Source organism: Ovis aries, chromosome 4 (assembly GCF_016772045.2).
Source record: "Ovis aries strain OAR_USU_Benz2616 breed Rambouillet chromosome 4, ARS-UI_Ramb_v3.0, whole genome shotgun sequence".
Taxonomy (NCBI): domain Eukaryota; kingdom Metazoa; phylum Chordata; class Mammalia; order Artiodactyla; family Bovidae; genus Ovis; species Ovis aries.
Genome location: NC_056057.1, coordinates 54809553 through 54830598, shown reverse-complemented (window position 1 = coordinate 54830598; position 21046 = coordinate 54809553).

The following is a 21046-nucleotide window of genomic DNA, read 5'->3' as shown; positions in this document are numbered from 1 at the left end:
AGAACTGTTGGACTATTTTCAATGACCACTCTTCTCAGTCAAAAGAAACAGAATGCACAGATGTAGGGAATGAAACCCATGTTCTTTATCACATAGAGAGAAAGTAGAGAGAGAAAGGTGTGGATTATGTTGGGGTTTTTTCATTCTAAATTATAGGACTGATTGGCAAAGCCTTCAACTCAAAGGCCTGAGGGTCCACCAGAGCAGACTAGAGTCCCAGTAGGGTAGAGATGATGCCTGATTCATCTTTCTGCTCTTAGAGCCTGCAAGGGGCCTGTAGTATATCAGTCCTTTTAGCAATAAAGTAAACGTTGATTGGTCAGGGTTCCTGATCTTTCCGAGGCTGAGTGCCCTGTTTCAAGGATAGAAGTAGTATTTTTATTTCTTAAGGTACAGAAAGACACATGAATGTAAGGATTTCTTGTAATGATCGTACAGCCATTCAGTCTCTCAGATGGTCAGACACCAGGTGGCTTTTCTGTGGTCCTCATCTTCCTTTCACCCTGAACACTACTAGGTATTGCACTGCTGATCTAAAGGGGGAGGGGTGTGCAGAGGGACTGATCACTTTTTTCTCCTTTCACCCAATGAAATGATGGAGTGTAGCTGCTGACTGCACTGGTTTCCCATCAGGAGGTGGTCATCTACTGCCTTGATGACTTCCTTCTCCCTGAGGCTACAAGTAGGAAGTCCCTTGTTCTGTGTGTCTCCAATATGACAAAAAAAGTTTGGTATTCATGACAGTGTTATTACACAGAGACCAAAAGTTAGACTCATTTATTTTAAGCCCTTTTTTTAAATCTGAATTTGTTTTTGCTTTTTTCCTTGTTTCATTATATCACTTTCAATCCTCTCTCATCCCATTTCTACTGTTATCTAGGATGAAGGAACATTTTCACATGATTAATCTGCTTTGGAAAATTATTTACTTTGGCTTAACTAATAGAATTCCATGAAACTCCTAGTGAGATAGTGAAATTTATACAACTTATTCTGCTGAGATGTTGCCTTTATATACTATAAACATCTTCTGAGTATATACTTTTGAAATTGGGTTTGGCATATTTGAGACACTTAAATTTGGAAGCCAGTACTTGGCTTTTATTTATTTTATTTACTTTTTGATGCAGACCATTTTTAAAGTCTTTCTACCTTTGTTACAATATTGCTTCTGTTTTATGTTTCAGTGTTTTGGCCACAGGCATGTGAGATCTTAGTTCCCTAACCAGGGATCAATCTGCACCCCTTGCATTGGAAAGTGAAGTCAACCTCCAGACTACCAGGGAAGTTTTGATTCCTTTGATCCTTTTCACAATATCTGCATAGTTTCCACACTTCTTTAGGCTTTTACTTTTATTCTATAGGTTTATTATTTATTTTCTTTCTCTAACTTCTTGATGGGATTGTCTCAAAATTCATGAAGAAAATTTTCTTGAATATTATCAAGGGTTTAAGCTTTTTCTTACTCATAAAATGTTCTGCCCTTTTTAGAATAACTCAAACTTCTTGACAACTTTAAAATCCATGATTTTACAATCATTCCTGAGTATATTTTCTCCTTGACACTTTTCTCCACATGGTAGAAAAGTAGAGCAGTAATAAATGGTGAGAAAGCTTAACTGCAAACATGCCAGGTTTTATTTTTGGGTCTGAAGCTTATAATATTTTCTAAATTAACATTTTTGACTGATGCACATTTAATTATTTCATCAGTTGATCAATCAATTATTAGCTCTTTAAAATGCCAAAACCCTTTTCCCTAATCTACTCCATTAAATGTCATATTCTTTTCCTGGTGATAAAATTTTCTGTATTTCTTAGTGTTTGTGCCACATTAGCCAGGACTCAAGTTAACAATGCTGTGTGTGTGTGTGTGTGTGTGCGTGTGTGTGTGTGTATTTTCCAACCAAAGGTGCCTTTACTATACTGCTATTTCTTTGCCATTATCTAAATTTTTGAGAAACAAGTTTGCATGTAATAAGGACTGAAAAATGTGCTCTCAAATGTGTCCATATATGATCATCAACCATTTTCAGGATAAGGACTATTCTTGAAGGGAAAAACATAAAGGTAGGTAGATTTTTGCATGCTCTAGGAGTCATAGGAGAAGGCAATGGCACCCCGCTCCAGTCCTCTTGCCTGGAGAATCCCATGGGCAGAGGAACCTGGTGGGCTGCAGTCCATGGGGTCACAAAGAGTCGGACATGACTGAGCAACTTCACTTTCACTTTTCACTTTCATGCAATGGAGAAGGAAATGGCAACCCACTCCAGTGTTCTTGCTTGGAGAATCCCAGGGACAGGGGAGCCTGGTGGGCTGCCATCTATGGGGTCGCGCAGAGTCAGAGACGACTGAAGCAACTTAGCAGCAGCAGCAGCAGGAGTCATAACTCATGCATTGTTCAAGGGTCAACTGTGTCACACATATGTCAAGGGTCACACATATGTATACATGCACATATACACAATGACTTTTTTATGCTATCTGTGGTTCATGCTTGGAAGACCTTTGGCTAAAGGGATCCCCTGGAATCATCTCACAGCTCCCCTAACTTCAAGGGGATAGCAGCCCACAGAAGGGACACTACAGGTTTAGGAAGGCCCACAGCAGTTAATTTATCCCATTCTGCCTCAGTCAAGAGAATAGGCCACTGGAAATCTGTTGATTTTTTTGGTACCCATTTGGTCTGACAAACTCTATAGGGAAAAAAAAAGAGAAAGAAAGAAAAGCTTTAAAGCAATGGCTTGGGGTAAATCTGGCTGTAGGAGAAGATGGTAGCCAGAGTTCCTAGACATTATGGAACATGATTTTCACAATCTTCAGAGGTTTGCTTTTCTCCACAGGGGAAAATCTAAATATTTCTTTTCCTTTAGACCAGTCCAATTCTGGTATTCAGAATATAGAAGAACCTGTAGCACTTCATATTCTGGTTCAGTAATTATTTCAAAGTTGGACATGGATTTTCTTTATTTGGTGAGGATCATGTAAACAGACACTTTTAGACTTCAGAACTTTCTCATGAGCTACTCCTGGTGCAACTGATGCCACATAACTATTGCTTGGGGGAAGAAACTGTAAGTTGAAAGGGTCAGCTGATTTTTGCCATATGCACTGGCAATGTAGGAAGAGGGGCCTTTAATTATTTTACTACATACTTGTTGAGTATATGCTAGTGCCAAGTAGTGTTAGGTCATGGCGATTTGGGGTTTTAAAAAGGCGTGGCATTCTCCTCAAGCAACATAAGTCTCATGGGGATATGGACATAGAAACAGGCAATTATGATTACTTGGAAGCTTTCAACAGAGAGGCATATAGAACTTGGGAAAATAAAAGAAGTAATCTTGTGACCTATTCCATCTACTGACCAACTGATAAAATTAAAGATGAAGAAATAATTATCTGCCATTTCAGGTCTCTTTTCAGAATATGTAGGTGGCAGGAAGTGTCTGTTGGCTCAATTATAGTGTCCCTTGAGTAGAAAGCTGAGTTTACTCTCCAGTAAAGGACTAAGTTTCAAAAGCATTCTTGAGTCACAACACTGACTTTTTTGGGGACTAAAGTTGTCTTTATTACCACATACTGGGCAAAAATACTTAAAAGTCAGATCTCTGATAAAAATACTTGTCTCCAGGATATATTAAAAACTTCAAACTCGGTAAGGAGACAAACAACTTCATTTTAAAAAATGGGCAAAAAATTGGGACAGACATTTCATCAAAGAAGATATACCAAAAGCAAGCAAGCAGATGAAAAATGCTCAACATAATCATAAGGAAATGCAAATTAAAACCACACTGGGATACTACTATATAGTCTCTTAGAATACCTAAAATTAAAAATCTGATCATACTGAGTAATGGTGAAAATGCAAAGGAACTGAATCTTTCATATACTTCTGTGGAGAATGTGAAATATTTCAACCACTTTGGAAACTAGCTCTGCAATTTCTTAAACAGTTAAACGTGTATGTGCTATATGATCCAGCTATTCTATGTTTAGGCAATTTTCAAAAGGAAAATGAAAGCATATGTCTAAATAAAGGCATATACATGAATGCACATGGGAGCTTGATTTAGCTGTCCCAAACTGGAAACAAATCAAATGTCTGACAACAGGAGAATGAATAATGTGGTACACCCAGAAAACGGAACACTACACAGCAATAAAAAATACATTGGTGATACATGCTATATCATGAATAAGTCTCAAATTGTTATGCAAAGTAGAAGAAGCCAAACAAAAAAGGATATACAGTATATAATTTATATAAAGCTTGAAAAATTATGAGCTAACATGTAGTGACATGTTTATGCAAAGCATTTTATTTTTGGCATCTAAGAGGCATTCTTTGGAACACTTTGCTCCTTAGAATCCTGAGAAGAGTGAATGCTCAGGGAGGGGTGAAGGACAGAAACTATAAGGGGCACATGGAAACTTTAGGGAGTGATGAGCATGTTAATCACCTTGATTGTGATAATGGTTTCACCAAACTACAAATATGCCAAAACTTATCAAATTGTACCCTTTAAGTATATGCAGCATTTTTATGTCAATTATAAATCACTAAAGTTATTTTTTTAAAAAGCAACTAGAGCTTTGTTGTTATATTAACTGCCCATGTTTGAAAAATGGGAGTAAACAAAAAGGATTTTATAGGAAAAAAGGATGTAATTTTCTTTTCTACCCTCAGTTTTCAGTAGAATATGTCAATGGCATAGCATGATTGGTGACACTGGTCAGTTAGATTTCTTGAAATGCACAAGGGAAAATCAGAGATTAATATATTTCTAAATGGGAGCCTCTGCGGTCTTTGGCAGACTGGGAAATCCATTTTTATGGAAGCTTTCACTGCACTCAATACATCAGAGATTAGAAGTCTTAGCTACCTTTTATTTAAAACATGTTTGCTTAAATTACAACAAGTTATTTTACAACTAGACACATGAATGCCACATGCTAAGTAAATTGTACATTATGTAGAAAGTGTTTAAAAATACCCTGAAGTTGTGGAAATATGAGATGCATATAGAGAATGATAATTTAAGCAGTTTCAGTCATATCACTGATGTTAAACTGAGCTTTCTGTAGTTTTTGCAGCAGAAGAGACATATGTCTTGAATGTATTTTAAATATATGCCAAAGCTAACCCTTTTAAGGGCATCATTGAATTGATAATTTCAAACAGTTTGTCAAACTTAGATATGTTCCAGAGAGGGAAGAAAAATTTTGAATGCATCATTTGGTATATTTTATAATGTCATTTTTGAGGATTCATGTTTACTTTGACTGCCTGTCCCACTGTACCCAAAATATGAATAAATAAAGAGGAACACTTGGTTTCTATGTCTTTTTCCTGCACAGCATTGAATGAGTGTTAAAGCTAATATAGTTGGATACAAGTCATATCCTCCAGTCATCACTTTGTTAATTTGATAATTGCTAAATACTGATCTTAATGAAGTTAACATGCCTGTTATCTGTAACCATAAAACGTTCTTGATATAAAACAGTTCCACTGTAAATCAAAGAAAAATTATATGGTCACACATATTAACATGTAAGGTGGTGAACAAATTCAGCTGAATTACATGACACTGCCAGCTCTGTACAGAAAATTCTAATTTTGTATAAAAGGTCTTGATTTCTAAGCTCTTTACTTGTACAAGAAGATTTAATTTATCTGTTATTTTATGAAGCATTTTTATGTGTAGAAAAAGTGCTACTTGTTTGCAAACACTGGTTATGTGGCATTCTTACATGATTTCATGCTTTGCTGATGGAAAATTAGACCCTTGTGTATTATAAAAGAATAGAAGATAGCTATAGAATCAGGATGCAATTGCCTCAGGACATTCTGTTGACAGCTAGAAATATATACAGACAAAGCAATGTCACTGGATGCTAATGTGAACTATACCACTGATGAGTACTGTAAATCCCTCTAAAAGGAGAAGCCCAAATCCTTTTACTGAACTGGGGCTTTTCCCTTAAACTTTGACTACTGAGGTAATTTCTACACTTTTGTACAATGAAACCATAATGAATATTTTATAATTACATTATGTCCATGAATTCATAAATATGATCCCAGAGGCTGATCTATCTTGATAAAGCCACATATAGATATAATTCATTTCTGTTATTTATGTATTAGACTAATAATATGGTGTCTTTCATGCATACTGAAGATGAATCATTCATTTCTTGGATTAGTTTATACCATGCAAGTCCTTACATAATAATTTCCTTGTCTGTTAGAATTTTTCAATGTTCTCTAATGTGAAATCAAATGAGAGGTATACTGTAATTTAACAATAATATGTACAAGTAATATCTCTAATACCACCTTCTAAGAAACTCTAGTAAGAGATGTCAAAACAGCCCTAGAAGTGACAGTGTCTCTTTTGGTCTTTTTAACCTTCCAGGTCAATGTTAATAACCATCACAAACACTCCATAGGGTAAACCTCAGTGCAAAGGTGTGAATATGAGGCCAGTGAGCCAAACTCTAAAAGGATTTCCTTGTCTCATTCCCATGTGAAACTATTTACCTTATATTTCAGAAAGCATCTTGCTGCCTATCAACATAGAATGAGGATAAATTGATCTTGACTTCTTCAGCTCTACTTCCAGAAGTCTGTTATACTGCATAACTTGTGGCTGAAATATTGGAAGTAACAAAAAAATGCACAGTAGTCAAGTCTAGAGGTCTTCTTCGGTAATATTAACATTCTTGGTGGGTTTGGCACCCAGAGCAATTTTCCATTACAATCCAGGTATAATATGAGCAGAAACATTTTCTTTAAACAAACAATTGTGCAGGCAAGGCTGTGTGTAGTGTTCCTTGAAATGAGTCTGAAAAAAAACAAAACAAAACAAAGCCCCTCCTTGTTTCTTCTAATTGTCACACACTGAAATGAACTGTAAGTGAAACCTGGTAAGCAGAAATGTCAGGACTATTTGGTTTTTCTACAGCAACTGCTTCTTGGTAGTCAGAATCAAAGCTCAGTATTCTGCCAGGTTTAAGAATTGACTGAAAAGAACACAGAACAGTCCTTGAAAATCAAGGCAATTATTCTGAGCAAAAAGACTCTGGCCTAGAAATCCTGATGGCAGTAGATGGTTTTGGAATTTTTGTTTGGGGCGTGAATAACACAGATGAGCTAGGATCAGTTCTTCACAAGAAATTTCCTTTGTTGCTATCCTAGGCTGACCCCACTTTGTTAGACCGCCATAGACAACTGTGGGAACGTGAATTGAGCAAAACGAACAATGAACCACAAAACCTCCCAGGAAAGAAGATCAAGGGTCCCAGCAAGCATTATTCCCTATTTGAAATGAAATGATGCACTAAAACAGAGTAAGGACTAAATGTACAAAACATTCTCAATGTGACACAGTGGAGCGCTTAAAAATAAATATAATTCACATGGTTTGTTTCTATTTCAAATAAATCGCCTTTCCTAGATTCATTTAACAATAATCTTCCCAGTTCTACAGAGGAAAAACAGTTTTACTAAAAATAATAAAAATAACTTTATATAGAAGTAAGCAGGAAGGAACCAGGCTCATTAACAGTGAAATAGAATGATTTTACCTGTAAAAATAACTCAACACAGAAGGAACAGGTTTGCAAACAAAAATGAAAGAAAGATGACACTGAAGAGTTTGCACATTATCTCCTGAATTTGTCAGTTCTATGGTTTTAAATGATGAGACCGTTAATCAGGCCCAACTGAAGAAAACTTCAAGTTTTCCCTAAACTGAGTCTTCTTTCTGTGATGACTGACTCAACCACGTTGAGGGTCTTCTCATCTCATGGTAGTATTCTTAGTTTTTACTCCCAACTGGTATGCTGCTCTACTTGAGCTCTCCAATCCTTATTTGATATAATCCCCTCTTAATTTTCTCAAAAGAGTGTACTATTATGTCAACTTTGTTAAAAACATGCCAGTTACCTCCAGGCAAAATTAAAATCATCTCATTCAAAAGTCAAAGCCCTCCATAATCAAGCATAAAGTTCTCATTACAAGTTCTCTTTTCCTCCTGGGAAAGTGAAAGTAGCTCAGTCATGTCTCACTCTGCGACCTCATGGACTGTACAGTCCATGGAATTCTCCAGGCCAGAATACTGGAGTGGGCAGCCTTTCCCTTCTCCAGGGGATCTTCCCAACCCAGGGATCGAACTCAGGTCTCCTGTGTTGTAGGCAGATTCTTTACCAGCTGAGCCACTTTTCCTCCTGTTACTGCTTCGATTGCTGGAGCTTCAAAGCATTTTTCTTGCTTTCCAGCTTTTGCTTTAGTGACTGTCTCTTCAATTTGCCTTCTGGCTTCTCTGCATAAACAAACGGTACTCTTTCCATCATCCAATAAAGAACAATATACCTACTGTGTGTGGGGCCCTGCATGAGGCAGAGAGGATACAGTAGTGAACAAACCCAACACAGTTCCTGCCTTCAAAGAGCCATGAGTAATTTGGAGGAATGGCAGACATGCTACCATATTACCACTCTTCAGAGATTGTGACAACTTCTGTAACAGAAAGAAAACAGATTCGTGTATGGTGACTGGTAGGACTACTTAGATTGACTTATCAGGGAGAACTTCAATGAAGAAGTGCCATTTGAACTGAGGACTAATTGCAGGAAGAGCCAGCCAAGCAGAGCCTAGGAGCAGAATTTTTCAGGGAATGAAAACTACAAGTGCCCCCAAACAGAGAATCATCTAGAAAGTGCATGGAAAGAAGAGACAGCAGTGAAACCCAAGAGGAGTGAGCTGAACTTCAGAGAGCTCTTAATCTTCTGTGTCAAGTGTTCAGAACTTACCCTGAACTCTTGAAATATTCTGGTATGTTGCTACTGAAATCTTAACCTTGCTCTCTGTCTTTTTATTTCACCGTGTCATTGCCTTGATTTGAGTTTACATTATGATAAAAATAAAGTTACATTATAAATGATTATACAGCCTCACAGGATATTCCAGTGTCATACACAGTGTAGGTTTTTAAACATGGCTAAAATGCCAAATCTCCCCAAACCAATGTACACATTTAACATTATTCCTATCAACATCGAAGCAAGATTTTTCGTAGCTAAATAAAAAAGTTATTCCAACATTTACATGGAAAAACAAAGGAAATAGAATACGTAAAATACGAAGAGGAGTTTTGGAGGAATCTATTTACCCAGTTTAAGACATAGCTACAATAATCAATGCTATGTGGTACTGATGGAGGGATAAATACACAGACCAGTGGGACAGAATATAAATATCAAAAATAGACCCACACATATTTGGCCAACTGATTCTTGGACAAAAGTACAAAAGCAATTCTGTATAAGAAGGACAGTATTTTAACAAATGGACTTCCTAGGCAAAACAAAATGAACCTTGACCTAAATGTCATAACTTTTGTAAAAATTAACTGAAAGTATATTACAGACAAATGTAAAATACAAAATTATAAAACTTGTAGAAAATGGGAGAAAATCGTTAATACATAGAGCTGGGCAAAGACTTCATAGACCTGACAACAAAAACACAGTCCATAAAAGGAAAAATTGATAAATTAGATTTCATTAACATTTAAAGCCTTTGCTAGGTGAAAGACCCTTTTAAGAGGATTAAAAAAAAAAAAAACAAGCTATGGACCAAGAGAAAATATTTGCAAACATTTATCAAATTAAGGCTAATAAGTAGAATATATAAAGAATACTCTAAACTCAACAGTAAAAAGAAACAAACTAGCCAAATAATTAGAGTAAAAGCACTGATAGACACTTCACTGAAGCAAGTACATAGATTGGAAATAAGTACCTGAGAAGATATTCAACATCATTCATCACTAAGAAAATTCAAATTAAAACCACAATGAGATATCATTACATTGTTATCCGAATGGATAAAATGCAAAACAATAATAACACAAAACACATTTCTCTACAAGAAATTTCTAGAGGCTTAATGGAATGTAAAATGACACAGCCACTATGAAAACAGTTTGGTAGCTTTTTAAAGAATTAAGAATGTTACAACTAAATGACCTAGTCCCATAAAATACTCTCCTAGGCATTAATCCCAGAGAAATGAACACTTATGTTTACACAAAAATCTATATTTATAAAATGTTTATTTGTAACAGCCCCAAACTAAAATCAACCCAGATATTCTTCAAGAGTGAATAGTTAAAAAAACAAAAAGCAGGCTTCCGGTTCAAGACGGTGGTGTAGAAGGATGTGCACTTGTCTCCTGTGACAGCACCAAAATTTCAACTGGCTGTTGAACGACCATCAACAGGAAGACACTGGAACCCATGGAAAAAAAAGATATCCATGTCCAAAGAAAAGCTGCTGCACTGAGATGGTATGACAGGTGCAATCATGATAAAGTCAAATCCATACCTGCCAGGTGGGCAACCCAGAAACTGGAGAACAATAATAGCAAAGAAGTTCTCCCACTGTTGTGAAGATTCTGAGCCCCTCATCAGGCTTCCCAGCCTGGTGATCCAACAAAGGGACTAGGAATCCCCAGGGAATCTGATTTTGAAAGCCATTGAAATTTGATTATAGCACTTCCACAGGACTGGGGGAAACAGACTCCACACTTGGAGGACACAAACAAAATCTTGCTGCACTGAGACCCAGGGGAAGTGACCCCATAGAGAACTGAACCAAACCTACTGGCTAGCATTGGAGGGTCTCCTGGGGAGGTGTGTGTCAGCAGTAGCCTGCCGTGGGGACAGGGGTACTGGCAGCAGAAGTCCTGGAAAGGGCCCCTTGGCACAAATCCTCTTGCAGGTCATCACTAATCCTACCATAGAGCCCACAGACACCAGGGTCAGGTCACCTCAGGCTAAACTATTAACAGAGAGGGAGCACAGCCCCACTCACTAGCTGACAATTGGATTAGCCTTATTGAGCACAGCCCTGCCCACCAGAGCAAGACCCAGTTTTCCCCAAGGCCAGTTCCTACCATCAGGAAGCTTGCATAAGCCTCCTAGTCTCCTCCATCAGAGGGCAGACAGAAGAAGCAAGAAGAATCACAATCCCACTGTGGCTAGAATAAAAACCACCATATAGAAAGCTAATCAGGATGAAAATGCAGAATGTCCCAGATGAAAAGAAAAGATAAAACCCCAGAAAAACTAAATGAAGTGGAAATAGGCAAGCTTCCAGAAAAAGAATTCAGAATAATGATAATGAAGATGATCCAGGATCTCTGGAAGACAATGGAGAAGGTGCAAGAAATGTTTGCTGAAGAACTAAAGAGCAAATAGAGATGAAAAGTACACTAGAAGGAATCAATAGCAGAATAACTGAGGCAGAAGAATGGATAAATGACCTGGAGGACAGAATGCTGGAAATACTGCCACAGAATAGGATATAGAAAAAAAAATGAAAAGAAACAAAAAATGAAGACAGCATAAGAGACCTCTGGGATAACATTAAATGCCCCAACATTCGCATTATAGGGGTCCCAGAAGGAGAAGAGAGAAAGACCTCAGAAAAATACTTGAAGAGATTAACTTCAAGCTGGAAATATTCCTAAAATGGGAAAGGAAATAGTCAACCAAGTCCAGGAAGCACACAGAGTCCCAGGCAGGATAAATGCAAGGACGAATACACCAAGACATGTAGCAATCAAACTGACAAAAAATTAAAAATAAAGACAAAATGTTGAAAGCAACAAGGGAAAAATGACAAATAACATAAGAGGGGAATTCCTATAAGGTTATAAGCTGATTTCTCAACAGAAATTCTGCAAGTCCAAAGGGAATAATGATATATTTAAAGTGATGAATGAGAAGACCCTACAAAGAATATTCTACCCAGAAAGACTCTCATTCACATTTGATGGAGAAGTCAAAAGCTTTACAGGGATGCAAAAGTTAAGAAAATTCAGCACCACCAAATCAGCTTTACAAGAAATGCCAAAGGAATTTCTCTAAGCAACAAACACAAGAGAAGGAAAAGACCTACATAAAATAAACCCCAAAACAATTAAGAAAGTGTCAACAGGATCATACATATTGATGATTGTCTTAAATGTAAATAGATTAAATGCACCAACCAAAGACATAGACTGGGTGGGCAGATGAAAACATGTGCATGTATGCACTTTCACTTACCACATCACACTCTACTTAACCCCCTGAATTATATGTAATTATTTTATACTGTTAGGTTAATCACAGATGGGGAAATGATAGAAATGCTGAGAAACTTAATTTTGGGGAGCTCCAAAATCACTGCAGATGGTGACTGCAGCCGTCAAATTAAAAGATGCTTGCTCTTTGGAAGGAAAGTTATGACCAACCTAGACAGCATATTAAAAAGCAGAGATATTGCTTTGCCCACAAGGGTCTGTCTAGTCAAAGCTATCATTTTTCCTATAGCCATGTAATGATGTGAGAGTTGGACTTCACTGAGTGCTGAAGAATTGATGCCTTTGAACTGTGTGTTGGAGAAGATTCTTGAGAGTCCCTTGGACTGCAAGGAGATACAACCAGTCCATCCTAAAGGAAATAAGTCCTGAATATTCATTGGAAGGACTGATGCTGAACCTGAAACTCCAATGCTTTGGCTACCTGAGGCACAGGATTGACTCACTGGAAAAGACCCTGATGCTGGAAAGATTGAAGGCAGGAGGAGAAGGGGACAACAAAGCATGAGATTGTTGGATGGTATCAATGACTCGATGGACATGAGTTTGAGTAAGCTCCAGGAATTGGTGATGGACAGGGAAGCCTGGCGTGCTGCAGTCCATGGGGTCCCAAAGAGTCAGACACAACTGAGCAACTAAACTGAACTGAGGTTAATCATGTTTCCATCATGGCTTGAAATTGTAATGATATTTTATTTTTGTCTGGCTATTGATTGTGAAGACTGATTAACTCTTCTTCTATTGTGAATTTTGCTTTAAAAAAAAAATACAGTACATTCATACCATGGAGTATTACTCAGCAATAAAAAGGAACAAGCTATTTATGTATACAACAACTTAGATAAATCTTGAAAGAATTATATGAGTAATAAGAGCCAATTTGAAAGGCTTATATTTATATAAAGGTTATATGTACTATCTTATTCCACTTATATTAATTTGAAATGACAAATTTCTAAAAATAGAGAAAAAATAGTTACCAAGAGTTAAGGGCTTCCTTCGTGGCTCAGCCATAAAGAACCAGTCTGCCAATACAAAGTATTTGGGTTTGATCCCTGAGTTGGGACAATTCCCTGGAGGAAAATATGGCAACACACTCCAGAGTTCTTGCAAGGAGAGATCCCATGGACAGAGGAGCTTCGTGGGCAACAGTCATAGGGGTTGCAAAAGAGTTGGACATGACTGATGGACTAAACAACAATGAGTTAAGGAAGGTGTGGGGATAGGATGGAAGTGTTTGTATTTACAAAAGGGCGACATGAAATATTTTTATGGTGATGAAATCATTCTGTATCTTGACTGCATCAATGTCAATGTCCTGATTGTTATATTTTGTTCTATCTTGTTTTTCCTTTCTACCAATTTGACTTTTCTCCACCCAGGTGTGAATGTTATCTTTTTCCTGTTTCCTGGATTTTTTCTTAGCTTGTTTCCTGTACCATTTTATGGTACATCCTCTGCCTAAACAAGTGCATTCATAACCTCAAGCATTACTGATCAGCTCCTGGTTGAGAAATAAAAGCATACTCAAAAGACTACCCAAACAGAGTTAAATAAAAGGATGATTTACAAAGCTTCATCAAGAGTAAAGGGAACCAACAGTGAAACACCAAAGGACAGGTTGCAGTCAGAAGATATTACTATCCCCAGACCTGCAAGTACATAGGGAGGGGGAAAATGATACTGAGGCTGAGAGAGAGCTGGAGTCATGGATTGCACTGGTGGATGCACTGCAGTCAGGGAATATGTATCTGCAAGTAAAACACTAAGACAAAATGCCTGCTGCCACCATCTGAAAGAAGAGGTTCAATTCAACCAGCCTCAGGGGGGCCAAACTGTCCTCCTTATGCCCAAGAATGGTATGAATCTGTTCTATCAAGGATTTATTTAGTGCTGCTCTTTCTTGTTTGGGGATTCCAGGTGCGCTAGATCAGCCTTCAGGAGGACAAAACTATGTGGTTGGTATGATACTTAGCTCCCATCCCTGCTGCAATGGACAGCATATGGCCTGCCCAAGCTTCAGGGTGGAATAGGGAAAGAATTGAAATACATGCAAAGGATGGGTCATGTAAGTCTTTATCCGATTATTAAGAGCCTCCTCTACTGAGGTTGTCTTCTGTAAAATATTCTGCTGAATATTTTGTCAGTTAAAATTCTTCACTCTGCTTACTGTGCAAGGTTTATTCACATGAATCTACCCCAGATACATGCTGTCAATCTTCTAATCTTGTCAGATCATGGCAGACATTAATTTCTAACTTTAAATTTCAGGTACTATTTTTCTGGGAACACTTTACCATAGTATTTTCTTCAGTTTTTGGCCTATCATTTTTCTCCTTTTGTAAAGTGCCATATGTTTATGGGTACTCTTTCAGACCACTGAAATATGAAAAGGAAGAAAACTGCAAGCAAATGTGTTCAATCATTTACCAAGGAAGACTTTGTTCCTTCATATATAACATATATGTATAATGTATCTATGTTTTATATATTTCATTCAATATAGAGAATGGTGAAAGACATTTCAGGGGTCCCAAGGTAATGAGTGGTTCATGCTTTTCATAAATGTCTGCTGTTCTTGTTTAGTTGCTTAGTCGTGTCCTGCTCTTTGCAACCCCATGGACTGTAGCCCACCAGGCTCCTCTGTCCAAGGGATTTCTCAGGCAAGAATAACAGAGTGAGTTGCCATTTCCTTCTCCATGGGATCTTCTGCACCCAGGCATCAAACCCACATCTCGTGCATTGGCAGGCAGGTTCTTCACCACTGAGTCACAAGGGAAGCATAAAGACGTCTAAATGATACAAAACACCAAATGCCTAAATATTGTATTTTTTCAGGAATGAAAAGTAGAAGACAGAAAATATGTTAATTATGCATTAATTGATATGTTGACAGTGTTTGTTTTAATCAGTTTGTATTGAGGAAGTCATGGCAGGCTTGCATGTGACTTCAATATTAAGCTTATTAGCATATGTCTTTCACTAGAAAGCATCAGAGTGATGACTTCTATGATTTTATACTATACATATGACAGTTCTCTTGTACACTGTTGCTGTATTATTCTCTTTCAGGATTATCTTGCACAGAATTCAGAAATTGAATTTCAGATGGTAAATTATTTAGTGAGAAGTCTACTTTTTATCCACTAGCATGGAGATATATAAAGTTCAGCTAGACTGGCAAAATATTGTAGAATTTTATATTGGAGCTAAAAACATTTTAATATTATATCATTAATTAGCATTAACCCTAATCATAACTCTAGGATTATTACTGCAATAATAGTGATTACTTCAAAATCCTCTAATACTGATTTATCATTCCATGGTCAATTATTTTCTTTTACACTTATATTGGGTCTTATACAATTAGAAACTAAAGAATTTTGAACACAAAAGCTTAAAATCATCTTTTACAATGACTTTTTGGGTATTAGACATAGATATATTTATAAGTTGATCTAAATTCATACAATATAATGCAAGCATTTTCTTACATTAAATCTATCAGATACCAAAATAGGAAACACTCTGACAAACAAAATAGACATGTTATCACTAGCAAATGTCCATATATGTGGCTCCATTTTATCTCTAGTTTTGCGTCTTTGGATTCAACCAACTGCAAATTGTTTGGTACTATAATATTTACTATTGAAAAAAATAAAATCCTTGTGAGTGGACCTGTGCTGTTCAAATTTATGTTGTTCAAGGGTCGTCTGTATAACAATAATAAAAAAAGTATGAAACACTGCAAGAATTACCAAAATGTGACTAAAAGGCACAAAGTGAATAAATTTTGGGAAAATGGCAAATTTGTTTGACAGACTTGCCTGAGGCCAAAAACCATAATTTTTAAAAATGAAATATCTAGGAAGTGTAGTCTCATGAAGTACAATCAAACAAGGCATACCTATTTTCTCCCTTCAGTTCTATTCATGTTTTATATATTTAGTTGGGTGTATATATATTCATAATTGTTATATGACCCCATTAAATTGACCCTTTTATTTTTATATAATATCTACTGTCACTCCTGGATGATCTAAAAAAAGTTGATAAGTTCCTAGACACATACAGCCTACCAAGACTGAATCCTGAAGAAATAAAAAGCTGGAACTGTCCTATATATGGTAAAAATGAATAAATAAATAAACTAAAAAAATTATTCATTTATAAAATACTCCCAACACACAAAAATCCCAGGACCTGATAGAGTCACTTGTGAATTTTGCCAAATATTTAAGGGAGAATTAATGCCAATTTTTCTTAAATGTGTCCAAAAAACAAAAGAGGAGGAAACACTCAGCTTTTTCAGTGAGGTCAGCAAAACTCAGACAAAGACAACACAAGAATGGAAAATTACAGGCCAATATCTTGATGAATGTACCCACAAAAATTATTGACAAAATGCTGATAATCCAATCTCAGCAACTCATTAAAATAAACTGTATAGCCAAGAGGTATTTATCTGGGATGCAAATATGGCTCAACATATGAAAATCAATGTAATACATCAGAATGAAGGATAAAGAAACCACATGGTCATCTCAATAAATGCAACATTTGACAAAATTCAACCACCATTCCATGGTAAAAACTCTTGACAAACTAGGAATAGAAGAATACTCAACATACAGAATACCATTTGTAAATGTCCACAACTATCATACAGTCAATGACTAAAGACTGAAAGCTTTTCCTTTCAAATCAAGAACAAGGTGAGAATGGTCACTCTTGCTGCTTCTATTCAACATATTACTGGAAATCCTAGCCAGGCCTAATAGGCGTAAAAAGACAAAAAGAACAAGAAACACAGGTATCCATACTGGGAAAGAAGAAATAAAACTGTTACTGTTTGCAGATCACATGATCTTACACACAGAAAACTCCGGTGACTTCACAAAAATCTGCTGGGACTAAGAAATGAATTCATTAAAGTTTCAGGATAAAAAGGAACATATAAAAGTCAATTCTGTGTCTATATTAATAAACTACCTGAAAAGGAAATTAGGAAAACAAATTTAAAAAACAGAAAATATTTATAAATAAAGCAACTAAGGAGATAAACTATTTGCACACTGAAAACTACAAAATGCAAAGTGTTGATGAAAGAAGATGAAAACAAATGGAAAGATAGTCTATGTTCATGAAATAGGAGACTTAATACTATTGAAATGTCCATACTAGCCAAAGTGATCTACAAATTCAGTGATCCCTATCAAAATCCCATTGATTTTTTATTTTTATTTTTTAAGGAAGTAGAACAAACAATGCTAAATTTAACATGAACTGCATAGGACCGCAAATGTCAAAATACTTTTGAAAAAGAACAAAGCTGAAATCCTGAAAGATGATGCTGTGAAAGTGCTACACTCAATATGCCAGCAAATTTGGAAAACTCAGCAGTGGCCACAGGACTGGAAAAGGTCAGTTTTCATTCCAATTCCAAAGAAAGGCAATGCCAAAGAATGCTCAAACTACCGCACAATTGCACTCATCTCACACGCTAGTAAAGTAATGCTCAAAATTCTCCAAGCCGGGCTTCAGCAATATGTGAACCATGAACTTCCTGATGTTCAAGGTGGTTTTAGAAAAGGCAGAGGAACCAGAGATCAAATTGCCAACATCCTCTGGATCATGGAAAAAGCAAGAGAGTTCCAGAAAAACATCTATTTCTGCTTTATTGACTATGCCAAAGGCTTTGACTGTGTGGATCACAATAAACTGTGGAAAATTCTGAAAGAGATGGGAATACCAGACCACCTAACCTGCCTCTTGAGAAATCTGTATGCAGGTCAGGAAGCAACAGGTAGAACTGGACATGGAACAACAGACTGGTTCCAAATAGGAAAAGGAGTACATCAAGGCTGTATATTGTCACCTTGCTTATTTAACTTATATGCAGAGTACATCATGAGAAACACTGGACTGGAAGAAACACAAGCTGGAATCAAGATTGCAGGGAGAAATATCAATCACCTCAGATATGCAGATAACACCACCCTTATGGCAGAAAGTGAAGAGGAACTAAAAAGCCTCTTGATGAAAGTGAAAGTGGAGAGTGAAAAAGTTGGCTTAAAGCTCAACATTCAGAAAACGAAGATCATGGCATCTGGTCCCATCACTTCATGGGAAATAGATGGGAAACAGTAGAAACAGTGTCAGACTTTATTTCTCTGGGCTCCAAAATCACTGTAGATGGTGACTGCAGCCATGAAATTAAAAGACGCTTATTCCTTGGAAGAAAAGTTATGACCAACCTAGATAGCATATTCAAAAGCAGAGGCATTACTTTGCCGACTAAGGTCCATCTAGTCAAGGCTATGGTTTATCCAGTGGTCATGTATGGATGTGAGGGTTGGACTGTGAACAAGGCTGAATGCCGAAGAATTGATGCGTTTGAAGTGTGGTGTTGGAGAAGACTCTTGAGGGTCCCTTGGACTGCAAGGAGATCCAACCAGTCCATTCTGAAGGAGATCAACCCTGGGATTTCTTTGGAAGGAAAGATGCTAAAGCTGAAGCTCCAGTACTTTGAACACCTCATGTGAAGAGTTGACTCATTGGAAAAGACTCTGATGCTGGGAGGGATTGGGGGCAGGAGGAGAAGGGGACGACAGAGGATGAGATGGCTGGATGGCATCATGGATTCGATGGATGTGAGTCTGAGTGAATTCCAGGAGATGGTGATGGACAGGGAGGCCTGGTGTGCTGCGATTCATGGGGTAGCAAAGAGTCGGACATGACTGAGCGACTGAACTGAACTCAACTGGAGGCATCACACTTTCTGATTTCAAAAAATTACAAAGATACTGTGATTGCAACAGCATGGTAATGGCATTAAGCATATGTGCTCAGTTGTGTCTAATTCTTTTTGACCCTATGGACTGTAGCTCACCAGACTTGTCTGTCCATGAGGATTTCCTAGGCAAGAATACTGGAGTGGGTTGCCATTTCCTTATCAACCCAGGGATTGAATCAGCATCTCCTCCATTGGCAGGTGGATTTTTTTTTTATTTTTTAAAAAAATTTTTATTTTATTTATTTTTTTGGAGGTTAATTACTTTACAATATTGTATTGGTATTGCCATACATCAACATGAATCCACCACAGGTATACATGTGTACCCCATCCTGAACCCCCCTCCCACCTCCCTCCCCATATCATCCCTCCGGGTCATCCCAGTACACCAGCCCCAAGCCTCCAGTATCATGCATCGAACCTGGACAGGTGGTTTGTTTCGTATTTGATATTACATGTTTCAATGCCATTCTCCCAAATCATCACACCCTTTCCCTCTCCCACAGAGTCCAAAAGCCTGTTCTATACATCTGTGTCTCTTTTGCTGTCTCGCATACAGGGTTATCATTACCATCTTCTAAATTCCATATATATGCATTACTATACTGTATTGGTGTTTTTCTTTCTGGCTTGCTTCACTCTGTATAATAGGCTCCAGTTTCATCCACCTCATTAGAACGGATTCAAATGTATTATTTTTAATGGCTGAGTAATACTCCATTGTGTATATGTACCACAGCTTTCTTATCCATTCATCTGCTGATGGACATCTAGGTTGCTTCCATGTCCTGGCTATTATAAACAGTGCTGCGATGAACATTGGGGTACATGTGTCTCTTTCGATTCTGGTTTCCTCGGTGTGTATGCCCAGCAGTGGGATTGCTGGGTCATAAGGCAGTTCTATTTCCAGTTTCTTAAGGAATCTCCACACTGTTTTCCATAGGGGCTGTACTAGTTTGCATTCCCACCAACAGTGAAAGAAGGTTCCCTTTTCTCCACCCCCTCTCCAGCATTTATTGCTTGTAGACTTTTGGATCACAGACATTCCGACTGGTGTGAAGTGGTACCTCATTGTGGTCTTGATTTGCATTTATCTGATGATGAGTGATATTGAGCATCTTTTCAAGTGTTTATTAGCCATCTGTATATCTTCTTGGAGAAATGTCTATTTAGTTCTTTGGCCCATTTTTTGATTGGGTCGTTTATTTTTCTAGACTTGAGCTGCAGGATTTGCTTATATATTTTTGAGATTAGTTGTTTGTCAGTTGCTTCATTTTGCTATTATTTTCCCCATTCAGAAAGCTGTCTTTTCACCTTGCTTATAGTTTCCTTTGTTGTGCAGAAGCTTTTAAGTTTAATTAGGTCCCATTTGTTTATTTTTGCTTTTATTTCCAGTATTCTGGGAGGTGGATCATAGAGGATCCTGCTGTGATGTATGTCAGAGAGTGTTTTGCCTATGTTCTCCTCTAGGAGTTTTATAGTTTCTGGTCTTACGTTTAGATCTTTAATCCATTTTATTTTTGTGTACGGTGTTAGAAAGTGATCTAGTTTCATTCTTTTATAAGTGGTTGACCAGTTTTCCCAGAACCACTTGTTAAAGAGATTGTGTTTAATCCATTGTATCTTCTTGCCTCCTTTGTCAAGATAAAGTGTCCATACGTGTGTGGATTTATCTCTGGGCTTTCTATTTTGTTCCATTGATCTATATTTCTGTCTTTGTGCCAGTACCATACTGTCTTAATGACTGTGGCTTTGAAGTAGAGCCTGAAGTCAGGCAGGTTGATTCCTCCAGTTCCATTCTTCTTTCTCAAGACTGCTTTGGCTATTCGAGGTTTTTTGTATTTCCATACAAATTGTGAAATTATTTGTTCTAGCTCTGTGAAAAATACCGCTGGTAACTTGATAGGGATTGCTTTGAATCTATAGATTGCTTTGGGTAGTATACTCATTTTCACTATATTGATTCTTCTGATCCATGAACATGGTATATTTCTCCATTTATTAGTGTCTTCTTTGATTTCTTTCACCAGTGTTCTATCGTTTTCTATAGATAGGTCTTTAGTTTCTTTAGGTAGATATATCCT